The following is a 20,662-nucleotide window of genomic DNA, read 5'->3' on the forward strand; positions in this document are numbered from 1 at the left end:
CCCTGGATTAAATATGAATGTTGACTGAAGTGTGTGCTAACGTGGCAGCATCAGGAACACTTGGGCTCAAGTTAGTGTAATAAGAATTCCTAATTCTAAGGGCTTCCTGATTCATATAGTTCACTATCTATCAATCAATGGTATTTTTTGAGCGCTTACTATGTGCAGAACCCTGTACTAAGTTCATTCATTCAATCATATTTATTGAGTGCTTACTGTGTACCAAGTGCTTGGAAAGTACAATTCAGCAACAAACAGACACAATCCCTACCCAACAACAGGTTCACAGTCTAGAAGGGGCGGGCGGGGGGAGAGACAGACAACAAAACAAAACAAGTAGACAGGCATCAATAGCATCACCAGGGAGAGTATAGTCCAACTGAGTTGGCAGACACACACTCGACCCAAATCAAACTTACAGTCTAAAGGGATTGCAAGTAAGCTTAATGGAAAACAGACAATAAATCAAAAGGTTTAAGCTAAAGCACAACTTTCTAACCTATTTCTTAACTCAATGGCACACTGGAACATATTTCAACTCTCTCATCGTATTCACCTTCTGGATCCAGGAAGGAAGTGAAGCTACAGAAAGTTTTCTCTGTCACTTTGAAGGATTTATAAGCTTTCTTTCAGAGATTGCCTTTCCAGAAATGACTGATTGTTTCCCACTTCAAGGCTCAACAGGAAACTCGTTCACAGGTGCTATGGGTGGCTGACAGAGCTGTTTGGAGGCTGTGGAAATTCCTCTCTCTAAAGGGTTATCTCCAGCCTGAAAGGCTAGGCCTCTTTCACATAGGGCTCTCCTCTCATACAGTGATCTGGCATAGAGTTCAGTGAATCACAAGCAGTTATGGGTCACCAGAGTAGCTTTCTATGAGAAAAATTCCCCTGCCAACATGCTTACCAGTCGCAAACTCAGCCAATTTGCCTGAAGACAACTAGGGTTATGCATCAGTCTGTCCCAGCAGTAGTGCATCCCAGTGGAAAGTTTGGTGATGAGAAAATGTAACAAAAACACTTTAAAACTAAACAGTAAAACCTGATTTTAACGCAATGAACTGACTACAAAAAGCCCAGCAGACTAACAAACACACCAGAATGACCAAGGAAACTTGCTCTGTTTGGCATCAGTGTGGGAGCCTCTGAGGCTGAGATTGGAACCAGTGCAACTCAATTCACACAGATGTAGCATGGCCCCCTGGGATTGTTTACTCACGTCATGGACTGCTTGGGCTTCGGAACCTGCCCACAGAGCAGCCCGCCACACCCCTACTCCATTGAGGAATGGCTATAGCATTTAAATGTCTTGCCATAGTCATCTGACCTACTCCTCTAGTCTGTAAGCCCCCCTTTTAAAAAATGGTATTTGTTAAACACTTCTTATGTGCCGGGCACCATACTAAGTGCCAGGGTAGATACAACTCTGCACACAGTAAGCACTCACTAAATATGATTGAATGAATACAAACTAATCACTTTGGACACTGTCCATGTCCCACATGGGGCTCATGATCTTAATCCCTATTTTACAGGTGAGGTAACAGGCACAGAGAAGTTACGTGACTTGCCTAAGGTCATAAAGCAGACAAGTGGAGGAGCCAGGATTAGAACCCAGATCACCTGACTCCCAGTCCTGTGCTCATTCCACGAGACCACACTACTTGCTTGCTTCTCTCTCTCTTCTAGCATCCTTCTCTCCATCCATTTTGAAAATCATTTGTTTCCCCTTTTCATTATGATATTGTTTTGTGTCTAGCTGTTGTGGGCAGGAAATGTGTCCAACTGTCATACTGTCCTCTCCCAAGCGCTTATAATAATAATAATAATAATAATAATGATAATGGCATTTATTAAGTGTTTACTCTGTGCAAAGCACTGTTCTAAGCACTGGGGAGGTTAGAAGGTGAACAGTGCCCTGCATGCAGTAAGCACTTAGTAAATACCATTCAATCGTATTTATCCATTCAATAGTATTTATTGAGCGCTATTGTGAGGAAAGCACTGTACTAAGCACTTGGGAGAGTACAATACAACAATAAACAGTCACATTCCCTGCCCACAACTAGCTTACAGCCTAGAATATCACTTTTTGATTGACTGATTTCCATTGCGGAGTGAAACAGCCAGAGGAAGGAAACCTGGCCATTTGACCAGAGAACCACCACGCCATCTCACATGATGGCCAGTCTCCAAAGGACTCTTGAATGAAAAGTAGCGGTCTAACACGGGTGGCAAAGACCACAGTGGCTTTGGAGTTGGTTACTCAGGCGACGACTAGCTGGGCTATGGCACTGAGGTACAGCATCTGCACTATCCTGTGGTTACTACTTCTCACTGTACTGGACTCCTGTCCGCCTCCTCACTCTTGGTATTTCCAGCAAGAACACAGCTGGCAGGAACAGAGAGTCTGAGGGTCTCTGTACAAATGATGATATTTGTTAAGTGCCTACATGAGTCAAGCACTGTTTTAAGCACTGGGGTAGATACAAGCTAACCAGGTTGGACACAGTCCCTGGCTATGAGGTGGCTCACAGTCTTAATCTTCATTTTAAAGGTGAGCTAATAGAGACACAGAGAAGTGAAGTGATTTGCCCAAGGTCACACCGAGGCCCGCTGTTGGGTAGGGACCGTCTCTATATGTTGCCAACTTGTACTTCCCAAGTGCTTAGTACAGTGCTCTGCACACAGTAAGTGCTCAATACGATTGAATGAATGAATGAAAGAAACAAGTGGCAGAGTCAGGATTAGAACCCAGGTCTTTCTGATTCCCAGGCCCATACTCTGTGCACAATACTGTAACCATTTTTGTGGGTTTTTTTTTAAACATTCATTCATTCATGCACTTCGGAGAGCATAATGACAATAAACACATTCCTTGTCCACAACAGTTAATATAATAATAATAATGGTATTTGTTAAGCACTTACTATGTGCCAAGCACTGTTCTAAGCGCTGGGGTAGATATAAGGTAATCAGGTTGTCCCATGTGGGACTCACAGTCTTAGATAGATGAGGTAACTGAGGCACAGAGAAGTTAAGTGAATTGCCCAAAGTCACACAGCTGACAAGTGGCAGACCTGGGATTCGAACCCACGATCTCTGACTCCCAAACTCAGATTCTTTCCACTAAGCACTGTTCTAAGCACTGGGGTAGATACAAGATAATCAGGTTGGATACAGTCTCTGACCCTCTTGGTGCTCCTTCACCCAGATTCTCAGTCCCAAAATCTTTGGGATGGGACCAAGGCTCGTCTGTCATATTTGACGGGAGACTCCATCACAAATCGAAGAAAGCTGCAACAATATTTTGTAATATTCTTGTTTCATGAGCAATCTATTAGCAAGCTGCCGCTGCCTACACAGGGTAAACTATCCCCAGCCAATGATATTCACTGGCATCTGAAAACTGAACCCTGTTCAAGGACAGTTCAATAGAAGACGTAATTTTAAAATTGAAAAGAATTTTGAAACTCATAATTTTAAATCTCTCTGTAAGTCCACACAGCCAAGAGTATGCCTCCGTCCTCTCAGAACAAGTTGGGCTCCGGTGTTTGTTAGAAAATTGTCCTTCAGTTTTTCTATTTGGAATGAACTGTCTGAATTTGGCAAGAGCTAAAGTACCTTGAACTTCCCGACAACAGCGATTGGTCACTGTGTCAAAGTCTCCGCCTCCAAAAGGAAGCCAAAGAGTTGTCATGGGTAGTGAAACCTAGCAACCCAAACATGTTTTTCCCACCCCTGCATTTTTTTCCTTGACCAATTGCTATTTATTCAAGAATACTGTCAGATATATTTTTGCTAGAATTCTCCAGTGCATTCAGGATTCATTAAAAGAGAATCCGATGTTCTGTGTTTTGTAACAACTTCACTACTAAGAGTCCCGGAGTGAGGAATCTGATTTTGATTCCAAAACTCCAGAAGCAAGAATTGAATTGTGAGGGGATGAGCACATGTTTTTCATCCTGGGCTGGTTTTATTCTTTTGTGCCCATGTCAAACCTTCACAGGATGTTTATAGGATGCAGAGCCAACTACGCACCTACCGCACTGTATAACTGAAAAGTCCCAGGTTCCAGCACTAGGATCAGGCAAATTAGTGCAGCAAAATGGAACCAGAATTCCCTAGGAACTGTGTTATTAACTAAGAGGTGAAGGGTCAGTGTTCAGCTTTCAGATGCCAATGAAGATCACTGGCTAGGGATAGTTCATTTCTTGTGGACAGTGGTAGCTTTGTAATAGTAATAATGTGGTATTTGTTGAGCACTTTCTATGTGCTGGGCCCTGTACTAAGCACTGGGGTAGGTAGATACAAGGTAATTGTGTTGGGCATAGTCCCTGCCCCACATAGGACTGACAGTCTTAATCCTCATTTTCCGGATGAGGTAACTGAGGCCCAGAGAAGAAAAGCAACTTGCCCAAGGTCACATAACAGACATGTGGCAGAGATGGCATTAGAACTCAGGTCCTTCTGACTCCCAGGCCTGTGCTCTATCCTGCTACCTGACCCAAACCAAAGACCAACACAAAGTACACAGTGGTGGTAGAGCCAGCTTTTTTTTTTTTAAAAGGTATTTGTTAAGCGCATTTCATTCATTCATTCACACTTACTGTGAGCAGAGTCCTGTACTAAGCGCTTTGGAAAGTACAATATAACAATAAATGGTGACATCTCCTGCCCACAACGAGTTCAAAGTTGGGCAGGAGGGTAGGGAATATACATCAATACAAATAAAGTTACAGACATATACATAAGTGCTGCACCTATTATGTGCCAGACACTGTACTAAATACTGTGGGAGATATGAGAATCACTTTGGACCCAGTCCATGTCCCACTTGGGGCTTACAGTCTTAACCCTTATTTTACAGGTGAGGTAACAGGCACAGAGAAGTGAAGCAACTTGATCATGGTCACACAACAGAAAAGTGGCAGAGCAGGGATTAGAAATGAGGTTCTCTGGGATCTTTCCACTAGGCCACTCTGCTTCTTTGATATATACAGATGTGCTATGGGCCTTATTTATTCATATTAATGTCTGTCTCCCTCTCTAGACTGTAAATGTGTGCCTGCTAATTCTCTTGTACTCTCCCAAGGCCTTAGAACAGTGCTCTACCCAGTCATTCAATTGTATTTATTGAGCACTTACCATGTACAGAGCACTGCACTAAGCGCTTGGAAAGTACCATTTGGCAACAGAGACAATCCCTACTCAAAAATGGGCTCACAGTCTAGAATAGTAAGTGCTCAATAAGTACAATTGATTGATTGATTCAGGGTGGGGGTGACTGTCAAGTGCCCATCGTGCCTGTATTGTGGGGACAGCCCTGGCTGCCAGGCATTAAGGTGAAACTGGGCCGAGGGGATTTGGAGCCTTTGATTGGCTTTCATTTTAGTTTCCCAATTGATCTAGAAGTCCACCCCTGTGACAAAGGTCTCTGGGTGATGGGTTCTTCCCCTCCTCTGCTATCAGCCTGCCTGGACTCTGAGGATGGCCTAGAGGTGTCCCCACTGCTCAATTCATTCAATTATATTTATTGAGCGCTTACTGTGTGCAGAGCACTGTACTAAGTGCTTGGAAAGTACAATTCGGCGGCAGATGGTCTGACCATTGTGGCAGGTTCTGGGACAGGACTGAAAGACCAACCTGGTCTAATTAAAAGAGCATGACTCAGCCTGGACATTTGGGTTCAGAGGTCCCAGTAATGCCACAGTCTGCTGTGTGATCTTGGGTGAGTCGTTTCACTTCTCTGGGTTTCAGGGCCAGAGTTATAAAATGAGAATAATAATAATATCTCCTCTTTCCCACCAGCACACAGGCATGTGGTGAGACTACATCATTGACAATATAGTAGCTCACAATGAACCAATTAAAAATAAAAAGACTGTAAAACAACTTGATCTATCAATGATAGTTATTGAGATCTTACTGTGGGCAGAGCACTGAACTAATTGCGTGGGAGCATACAACATGACAGAGTTAGTATACACATTCCCTGCCCACAATGCATAAGCTCCAAAGACATGATCTCTGTGTGGATTTGGAACTTACTGTTAGATTAGCTCCATTCAGATTTGTATTGCAAATGGAAATGGCCAGAAAAAGAACCCTCTCTAAAAAGCAATTTGCCTCTTGGAGACATGGTCAATATCTCTGCTTAGAGTATGTAAATCAATATGTACTCTGTAATCTATTAGCAAGCTGCCACTGTCCAATATCTCCATTTTGGATTTAGACTTTGCCATCCCAATACACTCCCTTGAGTTAATCATATTTTCCTTTTTTCTTGCTTGTGTCAATATTTCACTTTGTATATATACGGCAATCCATTTACAGGCTTCTTTATGATTCCTTTACTAAGGTTTGTATTTTTACTTTGAGAACAGTTTACAAAGGTAATTAGAAACATTAGCATTAGCAGTAACTCTCTTTGGGGCTCATCCCTTGCTGTCTGCAATCTCACACTGCTCATCTCAACACAGTATCTCAGTCCCCACGCCTCCACTGACTCGCATGGGGTGGGGGTGGGGTCCCATGAAGTCATTGGGCCACCTGCCTCCGTTGCCATTGGTAAGGGAGGATAGTAGTTAAATAGGACATGTGTGCAAAGGGTAAAAGCAATACTAGTGAATTGGGGGGCAAGGGTGGAGGCAGGACATTTATACGTAGAAGACAGTCTGTTTTCTTTAGATTTAAACTCATCTTCCCACCCAAACCCCATCTTACCCAAGATTTTCCCATCACTGCAGCTAACACTATCACCGGTCTCACAAATCTTTAACCTCAGCCTTAGCCTAGCCCCATTTCTCTCATTCGACCCACATATTCACTTTTTTTTTTTAAACCAAACCCTTCCAGTTGTACCATCATAATGTTTCTCAACTCCCACCTTTCCTCTCTATCCAAACTGACAGCAAGCTGATCCAAACCTTTATCATATCCCACCTTGACTACTACATCAGACTCCTCCCTAACCTCCGCGCCTCCTGTCTCTCCCCACTCCAGTCCTTAGGTTGCTCTACTGATCTCATCAACTTTCTAAAAAAAAAAAAAAAAACCAACAAAAAAAACCCAGTTCAGTACATATCTCCCCAGTCCTTAAAAACTTCCAACTGCTGCCTTTCCAACTCAGCAAACAGAAATGCCTTACCATCAGCTTTAAGGCACTCAGTTCAGCTCTTCCCCTCCTACCATCCTGTCTCACAAGCAGGTAACTTTGGTGTTACCTTACCGTTATCCTTCTATAACCCAACCAGTCCCCTTCGCCCCTGTAACCCTAACCCTGTACACCTCGAGCTCATCTCTCTCACCACCAATCCCTTGCTCACATCCTCCCTCTGGCCTGTAACGCTCTCCCCCTTCCTATAGGACAGACCACCACTCTCCCTGACTTCAAAGCTTTAGGGAAATCACATCTCCCCCAGGAGGCCTTCCTCCAACTAATCCTTCATTTACTTTTCTCCCTCTCCCTTCTGCTGTTGCCTACATGTAACCTGGAGAATCTGCACCCCTTAAGCCCTTTGATATTCAGCCCACCCTCAGCTCCACAGCACTCAGGAACATAATATGACACCACCATTTCCCGTCTGTATTTTATTTTATCGCCTGCCCCCCCCCCCCCCCCCAGACTATTAGCTCTCTGTGGACAGGGGTCCTGTCTACTGGCTCATATTGCACTCTCCCAATACAGTGCTCTACACACAGTAAGTAGTGCTCAATAAATTTGATTTGAAGTTGGCATGAGCACTGTGGCCCAGAGGGTGGATGTAAATTGACTCAAACATAAGGGGTCTGAAACTGAAAGGACCCGTGTAACAGTAAGGGGCCTGAAAAACATGGCAATATACTGCTGTCTGTCTCCTCCACTCTCTCTTCCGATCATGAGAAACATTGAGGCTTAGTGGAAACAGCATGGGTTTGGGAGTCAGAGGTCATGAGTTCTAATCCTAGCTCCACTTGCCAGCTGTGTGACTTTGGTCAAGCCACAACTTCTCTGTGTCTCAACTGGAAAATGGGGATTAAAACAGAGTCCCACATGAGAACCTCATTACCTTGTATCTACCCCAATGCTTGGCACATAGTAAGCGCTTAACAAATATCATCATCATTATTATTATCATTATCATGCACCCCATGTCGATCGTCTTCATGACTTTGAATTTCTCCCCGGTGCTTAGAAAAGCGCTTGCACATTGTAAGCACTCAATTTTAGGTCATTACGGAGACTCCGTGTAGTTGAAAGGGTCAGCGTTGCACCTTGTGATCTTGTACACCTACTTCATCACAGAGGTCACGGATTTGGGTTCTGCCTCAGCCCACACCCATGGTTGGACTGGTCGGGGGAATCGGGGTATCTTGGTGGTGGGTCCCGGGAAGAAGGGCTCCCAGTGGGTCACATAGTTGACATATGGAAAACGTGTAACTATTCTCCTTGTCTCCTCCCAACAAGGGCAAACTGCTGTACCTGAAAGATTCTGTGGTTCTCTCGGGGACACTGAGCCCTCCTGATGATCATCCCCCATGTCCAGACGAGGTGAAACATTTGATTGAGGAACAAACTCTGGGCCAGAGTTGCTCCTATGGGCCAATCCTCCCCTCCAAAAAAGCCAAAACGACCCTAACAGCCCTCCCCTCAATTTCACTGGCTTTTCCCGGGGTCGAGGGGGGAGAAGGTCGTCTGTTCCCACTGCCCCTCTGGCACGTCCACGCGGATGGAATTTGGGAGCCAGCGCTCCCAGGCCAGGGTTCCATCGGGAAGGCGGGACCGGTCAGATCGGGCAGGCGGGTGGCAGGGAGGGCCCTCCTCTCCCCCTGACCTGTACCCTCTTCTCCCCCTCCTTTGCGCCCCCCTACACCCCTTTTCCTGAGTCCCCCTCCCCTGCGCCCACTTCCCCCGTGCCCTCCTCTCCCCCTCCCATGCCCACCCCCCTCTGTGCCCTCCTCTCCCCCTCCCGTGCCCACCCCTCCACTGTGCCCTCCTCTGCCCCTCCCCTGTGCCCACCTCTCCTCTGTGCCCTCCTCTGCCCCTCCCCTGTGCCCACCTCTGCCCCTCCCCTGTGCCATCTCCTCTGTGCCCTCCTCTGCCCCTCCCCTGTGCCCACCTCTCCTCTGTGCCCTCCTCTGCCCCTCCCCTGTGCCCACCTCTCCTCTGTGCCCTCCTCTGCCCCTCCCCTGTGCCCACCTCTCCTCTGTGCCCTCCTCTGCCCCTCCCCTGTGCCCACCTCTCCTCTGTGCCCTCCTCTGCCCCTCCCCTGTGCCCACCTCTGCCCCTCCCCTGTGCCATCTCCTCTGCCCACCTCTCCTCTGTGCCCACCTCTCCTCTGTGCCCTCCTCTGCCCCTCCCCCGTGCCCACCCCTCCTCTGTGCCCTCCTCTCCCCCTCCCCTGTTCCCCCCCTCCCCGCTCCCGCCTCCCGCTTGGTGTCCCCGGTCCGGAGGGCGGGCAGGAGAGGGGAAGGCGGATTTGTCGGGGGGCGGGGAGCCGGAGCGGGAGCCGGCGGAGGAGGAGGAGGAGAAGGAGAAAGGAAGATGGCTCCTTCGGCGGGCCGGGCTGGAGACATTTCCCGCCGCTGAACCGCGGCCCCGGAGAAGGAGGAGGAGGAGGAGGAGGAAAGGCGGCGGCAGCAGCAGCGGGCTCGGCCCGTGCGGCGGTGCATGGCCGGGCTCCCGGGCTCGGCGGGCGGCGGGCCCCCCCGCGGGACCCACATCGAGCTGGCGCGGCTGGGCCGGGACCCCGGGACCCCCGGAGCCCCCGGGGCCGGGAGCGGGGCCTCCGGGACCCCCGGGACCCCCGGGCCCCGGGCCTCGCCGCCCCCGTCGCCGTGCTCGCGGCAGGCCTGGAGCCGCGACAACCCGGGCTTCGAGCCCGAGGACGAGGACCAGGAGCGCGGCCGCGGGAGGAGGGGGGAGAAGGAGAAGGAGGAGGAGGAGGAGGAGGAGGGCAGCCTGGAGGAGGAGGAGGAGGAGGAGGGCGGCGGCATGGTGGTGGAGATGGACGTGGAGTGGCGGCCCTCCGGCCGCAGAGCCGGACCCCCCCCCCGCCGCGGCCTCCCCGGGCCTGGGGGGCTTCCCCCACAACCGCACCGCGGACCGGACCCCACACGACCCCCCGGGGCCCCGCCGCCGCCGCCACACCCTCCTCCGCACGCTCAGGGGTAAGTCACTCCCCATCTCCTCATTTCATTCCCATTTATTAAATCATCATAACCTCATTCATTCAATCGTATTAATCAATCAATCGATCGTATTTATTGAGCGCTTTCTGTGTGCAGAGCACTGTACTAAGCGCTTGGGAAGTCCAAGTTGGCAACATAGAGAGACAGTCCCTACCCAGCAGTGGGCTCAGTCTAGAAGGGGGAGACAGAGAACAAAACCAAACATACCAACAAAATAGAATAGATATGTACAAGTAAAATAAATAGAGTAATAAATGTGTACAAACATATACATATATACAGGTGCTGTGGGGAAGGGAAGGAGGTAAGATGGGGGGGATGGAGAGGGGGACGAGGGGGAGAGGAAGGAAGGGGACCAGGAGGTCCGCGCTCCTGGTCCTTATTGATAATACGGATGGTTCTTGCTCATCGCTTACTATGCGCCAAACACTGTTCTGAGCGCTGGGGGAGATGCAGGGTCAGATGGTCCCACGTGGGGCTCACAGTCTTCATCCCCATTTTAAAGAGGAGGGAACTGAAACCCGGAGAAGCGAAGTGACTTGCCCAGAGTCACCCAGCTGATCGGTGGCGGAGGTGGGATTAGAACCCACGTCCTCTGACTCAAACCCGGGCTCTTGCCACCAAGCCACGCTGCTTCTCTATTTATTGAGCGCTTACTGTGTGTGGAACTGTACTAAGCGCTTGGGGGAAGTACAAATCGGCAACATAGAGGCGGTCCCTACCCGCAGTCTGGAAGGGGATTCATTGAGCGCTTACTGTGTGCGAGGCACTGTACTAAGCGCTTGGGAACTACAAATAGGCAGAATATAGAGACGGTCCCCACCCATAGTCTGGAAGGGGATTCATTGAGCGCTTACAGTGAGCGGAGCACTGTACTAAGCGCTTGAAAACTACAAATCGGCATTAGAGACGGCTCCTACCCACAGTCTAGAAGGGGATTCATTGAGCGCCTACTGTGTGCGAAGCACTGTACTAAACGCTTGGAAACTACGAGTGGGGACCGGCCACACACTCGCTTCTTCCTTCAATCTTATTTAGGGAGCGCTTAGAAGCAGCGTGGTTTAGGGGAAAGGAGCCCGGGCCTGCGAGCCACAGGACCTGGGATCTAATCCCGACCCCACCACTTAGCTAGATGACCTGGGGCAAGCCCCTTCACTTCTCTGGGCCTCAGTGACCTCATCTGGAAAATGGGGATGCAGACTGCGAGCCCCACGTGGAACAACCTTGTTACCGCTTATCTAGCTCAGTGCTTAGCACATAGTCGTCACAATGCCATAGGTATTATTCTTATTGTTCTCATTTGCACAGGGCACTGTGCCAAGCGCTTGGGAAATTACAATTATTTTGTTGCTGTATTGTACTTTCCAAGAACTTAGTACGCTGCTCTGGGCACAGTAAGAGCTCAATAAATACTACTGAATGAATGAAAACAATACAGCAATAAAGAGTGACAATTCCTACTCACAAAGGCTTGCAGTCCGGAGGTGGTGAAGAGGCAGACATCAAGACATGTAAACAGGCATCAGTATAGGTAGAATAGACTTGACTGAACACTTCTTGTGTGCAGAGCACGGTATTAAGCGCTTGGAAAGTACAATTCAGCAATAGAGACAATCCCTGCCCACAATGGACTCAGTCTAGGGGTGGGGAGACAGACATCAAAACAAGTAAACAGGCGTCAGTATAAATAAGTAGAAAAGAATTAAGTCTTTACTGTGTAGAGCTTAGAACCTCCCAGTAAGCACTCAAGAAATATTATTGACAATGAATACAGCAGTAGAGACAGACATCAATACAAGTAAACAGACATCTACCGAAATAATTAAAATGACAGATCTATACATAAGTGCTGTGGGGTAGGGGTAGTGGGGGGTGGGGGGGGAAGAACCGAGGGAGCAAGTCGGGGTGACACAGAAGGGAGGGGGAGATGAGGAAAAAGTGGGGCTTAGTACCCATCCCATATGGGGCTCAAAGTCTCAGTCCTCATTATGCAGATGAAAGAACTGAGGCCCAGAGAACTGAAGTGATTCGTGCAAGGTCACACAGCAGAAGAGCCGCGACTCCGGGGTACTTGTTAAGGACTTACTACGTGCCAAGCCTTGTTCCAAGCACTGTGGTAGATACAAGTTAATCAGGTTGGACACAGACCCTGTCCCACAAGGGGCACACGGTCTTAATGACATTTTTTTACAGATGAGGTAACTGAGGCCCTGAGAAGTGAAGTGACTTGCCCAAGGTCACACAGCAGAAGAGCTGCAGCTGAGGGACTTCAGCGCTCAGGACCCCTCCCCCAGGACTAAGGCTTGCACACGATTTTGGGCTTGTACTCTTCCCAATCAGTCAGTGGCATTTATTGAGCGCTTACTGTGTCGAGCACTGTACTAAGCAACAGCATGAGAGGTTGAGTTGGCAGAAACGTTTCCTGCCCACAGTTTACAATGTAGAGGGGGAAGACAGGAATTGATACAAGTAGTACAGTGTGCCATACATAGTAAGTGCTCAATAATTTAAGCTAAAATTTCTGAATGCCACCTGGCCCTTTGCCAGGATAGCCCAGCATTGTTGAGCTTTCATAAGAGAGAATGCAGATTGCCAGTGAGACCTAAATCTTTTTTAGTTGCACGAAAGGCAGTACTGTCAAACACCATGAGCATTTGGAATCTTCAGTAGTTAGGAGAGGATTTGACCTCATATCCTTCTCAGCCGGTTGTCTTCAGCCTGAGTTCTGTAATAACTGAACACAATTTCTAGCGTAATCTCACCAGAGCCAAAACTCCTTAGTCACTTCTGCTGTGTCACATAGTCCACAAATATGCCGGGCACATGGTTCTTCGTTAACAGTGATGTCTAGTGGGAAGTATGGCATTACAACATCCTTTTCCAGCCTTAGGGTGGCTGGAAAAGTCGCTATGATGCAGATTGTAGGAGGAGGGTTTTATGATTTAAAAAAAAAAAAAAGAAGTTACATTGGCTAGTTCAGTTTGTTCTGTTGTAAACGTTTCAAAGAAAAAAAAAAATTGAAGTGGGAGGGGAAAGTTGAAAGGGAGTATAAAGAGCATCATACGCAGTTACCGAATAGCCCCTGAGTGGGCCTCACCTACCAAATTCTAGCAGGTAAACTAACACAAATGAAGTTAAACTAAGATAAATAAAAGTATTTCCATTACGTCTGACTCCCGATAGAGACTATAAACTCATTTTGGGCAGGGAATGTGTCTACCAACTCTTGTTTAGTACTCTCTCAAGTGCTTAATACAGTGTTCTGCACACAGATAGCTTTCAGTAAATACCACTGATTGATCACATTCCATTGATGATGATGGTGATGAGGTAAACAGAAGGAAGGATCATGTGAGATTGTGCCCTTCTACTAGCCACCCACTCTCTGGGAAGTATGGGGAAAAGTTTGCAAATGAAGTGGTAAGGCTTATGAACAGGAGGTTTGGTGACTGCAGCTTAGAAAATTGAAGCAAATTTTTCCATGAACCTCACATGGTCTGGATTCTTGGCTAAAGTCACTGGATACAGCACTAGTGCAGAATTAATGAACTTTTCAGACTTACATCTTTCTAAAAAGATATTTTACAGCTTTAAAAGTTATAGTTTATATTAGGTGAGTTTATACACTCTGGAAAACGATTTCTTTATATTCCTTCAGCTGCAAGCATTTATTTTCATGCTTTAAGCTTTTACATGTTAAATGCTTCGTAAACTAGTTCATACAATTTCAGATAATGGTTTCAAGGAGGACCATGCTCCCTGAGGTCAAATAACAAGGTGCGGCTTGCTGTGAGTAATATTAGTAGGTGGTCTTTCCTGATACATTTGGGAAATATAGTAGAGTCATCTTTAACTAGACAGGTAATGAGAGAGAGAAGGAGGGGCAAAAGAGATATTTTTCACCTGGATTAGGTTTCATCCACTTGAAAATTCAGGGGTTTATTTTTGCATTTCCTCCTTTTAGGAGGCCTTCCCAGACTGAGCCCCTTCCTTCCTCTCCCCCTCGTCCCACTCTCCATCCCCCTCATCTTACCTCCTTCCCTTCCCCACAGCACCTGTATATGTATATATGTTTGTACATATTTATTACTCTGTTTATTTTACTTGTATCTATTCTATTCATTTTATTTTGTTAGTATGTTTGGTTTTGTTCTCTGTCTCCCTCTTTTAGACTTTGAGCCCACTGTTGGGTAGGGACTGTATATGTTGCCAACTTGTACTTCCCAAGCGCTTAGTACAGTGCTCTGCACACAGTAACTGCTCAATAGATACGACTGATTGATTGATTTAGCTGTAGGATTCAAGGCTGAGGGCTTGGTTGGAGAGAAGCTGATAGAACTATCTGCTGCCCTTCTGGAGCAGACCATTGTGTCCAAACCTGATTAGCTTGTATCTACCCCAGTGCTTAGGACTGTGCCTGGCACATAGTGAGCCTTTAACAAGTAGAGAAGCAGCACGGCCCAGTGGAAAGAGCACGGGCTTTGGAGTCAGGGGTTCAAATCCCAGCTCCACCAATTGTCGGCTGTGTGACTTTGGGCAAGTCACTTAACTTCTCTATGCCTCAGTTACCTCGTCTGTAAAACAGGAATTAGGACTGAGTGCCCCATGGGACAACCTGATCACTTTGTAACCTCCCCAGTGCTTAGAACAGTGCTTTGCACATAGTAAGCACTTAAATGCCATCATTATTATTATTAAATACCATTAAAAAAAGACTTGAGCCCTAGTGAAGGAGAGAAGTATCAAGATCATTTTTTCAAGTATATTCTGCTCAGAAGTACAGTGCAGGTATCAGGGATTTCACTTAATGATCCTATTATATGGGAGTTGCATTCTAGCAAAAAACCCTCACCCAACTCTGCTGCATGCACTGGCTCACCACATTTTCTGACACTAAACTGAATCCAAACAGGCCCGTGCTGTTGGAGGAACATCCCCTAACAGTGTTTTTGCCAAGGCACAGTGAAGGTAATGATTGGGCAAAACCAAGTACCTGATGATACCCAAATCTACATCTCCAGCCCTGATCACTCTCCCTCTCTGCAGTCTCACATTTTCTCCTACCTTCAAGGCATCTCCACTTGGATGTCCTCCCCTTACCTCAAACAGAACTCCTTATCTTCCCACCCAAACCCTGTCCTCCCCATCACTATAAACGGCACACAAGCCCAGTAATCTTGGCATTATCCTTGACTCCTCATTCAATCCATCACTAAATCCTGTCAGTTTTACCTTCACAACATCGCTAAAATGTTGTATCCTTTCCTCTCCAGCCAAACTGCTACCACGTTGAGCCAAATGCTTATCCTCTCCCTCATTGATTACTGTATCAACCTCCTTGCTGACCTCCCAGCCTCCTGTCTCTCCCCACTCCAGTCCATAGTTCACTCTGCTGTCTGTTGCGAGCCCCCCTCCTACCAGTCAGGACCTGCCTGGACTGGGGGAGCCTCAACGACATACAAACCACACCACCGACCACCAAAGTTACTGTGGAAAGTTTTTTTTACTTAGTTTTACCAACATGCAAGGGAATGACACATATACACACACTCACTCCACCAAGAGTCCAACACCAGTCTGCTGGCCAAGGGAGCCCATTCTGCCGATGCTTCTTTCTGCTTCCAGGTGCTTTGCCTTCTGCTGCTTCTCTGTGTGCCTCCCCGCGATTCAAAAGGACCGCCTTTTATCTGCCTCAGGTGCTCCAGCTGGAGCTCTATGTGGCAGTCACTGATTGGTCCAGGTTTACCTGGTAGCGTGAGGAGAGAAGGCCACGCCTCCCTCCATGCTCCGCCCCCACAGGCCAGCAATCACCTGCCTCAGGTTAAGCCCATCAGTGCCTTTGCCATTCATTCATTCAGTCAATCGTATTTATTGAGCACTTACTGTGTCCAGAGCAGTGTACTAAGCGCTTGGGAGGTACAAATCAGCAACATATAGAGACGGTCCCTACCCAACAACGGGCTCACAGTCTAGAAGGGGGAGACAGACAACAAAACAAGTAGACAGGTGGCAATACCATCAGAATAAATAGAATTTATAGCTATATACACATCATTAATAAAATGAATAGAGTGATAAATATGTACAAATATATGCAAGTCCTGTGGGGAGGGGAAGAGGTAGGGCAGAGGGAGGGAGGGGGTGATGGGGAGGGGAGGAAGAGGAGAAGAAAGCGGGGGGTGCTCGGTCTGGGAAGGCCTCCTGGAAGAGGTGAGCTCTCAATAGGGCTATGAAGGGAGGAAGAGAGCTAGTTTGGCAGATGTGTGGAGGGAGGGCATTGCAGGCCAGGGGAAGGATGTGGGCCGGGGGCTGACGGCGGGACAGGCGAGAATGAGGCACAGTGAGGAGGTTAGCGGCAGAGGAGCAGAGGGTGCAGGCTGGGCTGTCTAAGGAGAGAAGGGAGGTGAGGTAGGAGGGGGTGAGGTGATGGAGAGCCTTGAATCCGAGAGTGAGGAATTTTTGTGGGATTCGAAGGTGGGTAGGCAACCACTGGAGATTTTTGAGGAGGGGCATGACATGCCCAGAGCATTTCTGTACAAAGATAATCTGGGCAACAGAGTGAAGTATAGACTGAAGCAGGGAGAGACAGGAGGATGGGAGGTCAGGGAGGAGGCTGATGCAGTAATTAGGGTGTTTTCTCGGGCAGAGGGACGGTGGGGGGGGGAGGGGTGTCCGCCCCTACTTAACTGTTTTTGTTCGCAGGATCACAGACAGTCACTAATAAGGCAGTTTGTTGTGGGCTCACCACACTGACCAGATCATTTTTCTACAAAAACATTCAGTCCATGTTTTCCCCACTCCTCAAGAACCTCAAGTAGAAGCAGCATGGATCAGTGGAAAGAACACGGGCTTGGGAGTCAGAGATTATGGGTTCATTTCCCGGCTCCGCCAATTGTCAGCTGTGTGACTTTGGACAAGTCACTTAACTTCTCTGTGCCTCAGTTTCCTCATGTGTAAAATAGGGATTAAGACTGTGAGCCCCACGTGGGACAACCAGATCACCTTGTATACCCCCAGCACTTAGAAAAGTGCTTCGCACATAGTAAGCGCTAACAAATGCTATCATTATTATTATTAATAACCTCCAGTGGTTGTCCATTCACCTCCATCAAATAAAAACTCCTCACCATTGGCTTTAAAGCATTCAGTCACCTTGCCCCCTCCTACCTCATCTTGCTACTCTCCTCCTACAACCTAACCCACGCACTTTGCTCCTCTAATGCTAACTTCTCAGTGCACCTCAATGTCATCTATCTCACCACCAACCTCTTGCCCACATCCTGCCTCTGGCCTGGAATGCCCTCCTTGGTCATATCTGACAAAGAATTACTTCCCCCCACTTCAAAGCCTTTTTGATGGCACATCTCCAAGAGGCCTTCCCTAAGCCCTCTTTTCCTTTTATTCAACTCATTTCTGCATTGCCCTGAGCTTTCCCTTTATTAATCCCCTCTTCCAGCCCCACAGCACTTATGTTCATATCTGTATTTTTTAATTTATATTAATGCTTGTCTCCCCCTCTAGAGTGTAATCTCCTTGCGGGCAGGGATTGTGTGTATATAGTGATTGTTATAGTCACTATATAGTATATATATAGTATATATCTCCCAAATGTTTAGTACAGTGCTCTGCACACAGTAAGCACTCAATAAATGTGATTGACTGAATCCCCAACACTGTCTCCCCACTGACTCCAAAATTAATTCTTCCAACCTGTTGCAGCATTCCAGGGTCCAGTCAGCTGGTGACTGTCCCAGCATGTTCCAGGAGGAACCTAGGCCATTCAAGGAAAAGAGATCCAGCATCCCAGTCCCTGACATTCACCTCAAAGTAAATATACGGGCACAGCCAGTCATACCCATGGTAGTGGGGACCAGAGATTGCCAGAATGCACATTCATTCATTCAATCGATTGTATTTATTGAGCACTTACTGTGTGCAGAGCACTGTACTGAGTGCTTGGAAGAGTACAATACAATGATAAACAGACACATTCCCTGCCCACAATGACCTTACAATTTGCAGACACTCCCCAAATGTCCTATTAGCCAATCTAATACAAGGATGAATATCAAACCACCAATCACTGGGACAACTGGGTATCTGAACTTCTACTTATGTTGCCAACTTGTACTTCCCAAGCACTTAGTACAGTGCTCTGCACACAGTAAGCGCTCAATAAATACGATTGAATGAATGAATGAACTGAGACTAGTTTAGATAACTCTCCCCAAGAGAGTTTGGATAACTGAGAAGAATTAGGCCAGTGCCAGTCTGCTACCACCACACTCAATTTCATTCCTACCAGGGAACCTTGATAGGTGACAACAAGGAGCAAAGTTAAGTGATTTGTGTTTCGCCTGTCTCCTACTTCCCACTGCTGGTCTCTGGCTGTGCCCTTTATAACTACCATATGTGGCAGCAGGCCAGAGCCAAGCCCCACTGGAGCTTGTGACTAAGGATAGATTCAGAGCTTTAGGGCCATTTCCTTTTCAGAGATAGTTGCTGATATTTTCAGTAACTGGAGTCTGGAATAATCCTGAACTCTAGGGCTGTCCCTGCTAAACCAGGACACGAGATTTCTACAATACTAGGCTTTCCGCTTTAGGGAATGCAGAGTGAACTCTATGCTCTGGTAAGAACTCTTTAAAATGTGTCAGTTCCAAGTTCCACACCACAAGGCTAAAAGTATTAATCCACGTAGCATTCTGCTAAAGCTGGGTGACCAGAGTTATTCATCAAGGAAACTGGGAAAAGTTAATGAATATCCCCTTCATTATTAAGCCATTTTAGACAGTCTTAATTGTTCTAGTTAGGGAGAAAAAGGAGAAAGTCTAGATCCAAATGCCCATACTTGTCAAATTATACAAGATTCAATAAAGCTCCAAACTTCCATACACAAGTATGTAAACTTTCATGAATACAAAAATTCCCAAACAAGTTTACTCACAGTGTGCCAAGTGGCCAGAGAAACTACAGGGGTGGCACTTCAGCAAAAAATCATGGAAGAAATGGCTTGAGCCTTCCTTTTCTTAAATTTAAATACTCTTTCAGCTGCTGATTGGGTCGCCCCTCTCTTCCCAATGGATTCTGGGTAATGTCCTTCGGATTTGCACCCTCAGTTATATAGTATGAGCTCGAAAATCTCCATAGCTAAATGATACCTGTCCTCTGCTGTGTGTTATATTCCTTTGTGAGTCCAGGAGGATCAGTGGGTTTCAGAAGGCAAACTTTTGTCTTACACAGTTTCAGGGGTAGTGAACTTAATTTAATTAACTAATATAAGAATAGTGAATTTAAGCCATTGTTTCTGACCCCTGTTTCTTAAGTGGGACAGAAGCTGCTATTGAATTTGGTCGTTCTTATTAATGTGGTAAAAATGAGTGGATGGGAAAGGATCCAGAATTGACAGTATTCCTTTATGACCACGTCTTCCCCATGTCTTCTGTAAGCCCAAATACAATAACAGTTCAAGAGGTTAATTTTTACTGTATAAAACACAGTGATCTACTACCCATGAACATGTAAAAAACTTTTGTCTTATTTTGAATTAATATAGGTGTTGGATTTTTTTGTTTGTTTTTTGGGGAATAGTTCAAAGGACCATGAAGTAATCGTTTTGGCTTTAGTCACCATCTTATTGTGCCCATACTGTATAACAGTTACTACTATTTTCCACATGCCAGTAAGAAAAATCTTGGTGTTCTGTCCAAAATGTTGTAGACAGCATATCATCTACAGGAATGCAACCAATTAACTTTCTGATTAGTACACCCGTTTAGGGAAAAGTAGCATCTGAAATACGTCTATTTGGCAGTTCTCATCTTCAAAAGAAATATATTCAAGTTAATGGTTTAGTGGTGACATATTTTAATGTCAATCCTAATCTTTGGCTGCTTCTGAGTTGTTATTCAAAGTGGTAATTTTCCATGTCATTTGAACTTATAATAATTCTTCTACATGACAATTTCAGCTTGCTAAAATTTTGTGAGTTGCATTTCTTCTGCGTGAGTAATGAACAGACCACTAATAGACCTTAGCCAAAGTGAAACTCATAATATGCTCTGCTTTTGCATTCAGTTGTGGCAAAACTTGAAATGTGTAGCACAGTAATATCTGTGCCTTTGAGGGTTTGGGTTTTTTTTTTTAAGAAATTGAACATTTGAAGTACTTTCATTTAGTGGTTCAATTCATTTTGGCTCTATCCAAATGAAAATATTTCTTAAAAATAAATAAACATTTGTACCAGAGTCATTCCAACACAAGATTAATGGGTTTCTATTATGTTTTCCTATGTGACTTAAATTGCTACACTTTCAAGGTGTGAGTGTGTGTGTTGGGGTGGGGGAGGAATTCAAATTATTGGACATGTTAATGTTTGTTGAGGGAAATACGAAATTACATCCAGATTCCAGACTGGTTTTCATTAGTAGTATTCTCCTGTCCATATTGGAAGCAGTGCAGGCGATTTAGAAAACTTTCCAGTTCTCAAGTA

The 20,662-nt window shown here is 46.4% G+C and overlaps 1 protein-coding gene across 2 annotated transcripts in view; it reads left to right on the forward strand.

Annotated features, from left to right (window-relative positions):
* The first annotated feature begins 10,008 nt into the window (after positions 1-10,008).
* The window catches only part of PKD2 (polycystin 2, transient receptor potential cation channel), a 47,669-nt gene continuing 37,015 nt past the window's right edge, over positions 10,009-20,662 (forward strand). The window contains exon 1 of one of the 2 annotated variants that reach the window (XM_038769176.1): positions 10,009-10,149. The gene's annotated coding sequence lies outside the window, so the exon portion shown is untranslated. The remainder of the gene's footprint in view (positions 10,150-20,662) is intronic. The other variant, XM_038769175.1, reaches the window with a different exon arrangement.

This window comes from Tachyglossus aculeatus, chromosome X5 (assembly GCF_015852505.1).
Source record: "Tachyglossus aculeatus isolate mTacAcu1 chromosome X5, mTacAcu1.pri, whole genome shotgun sequence".
In the NCBI taxonomy this organism is placed as follows: Eukaryota; Metazoa; Chordata; class Mammalia; order Monotremata; family Tachyglossidae; genus Tachyglossus; species Tachyglossus aculeatus.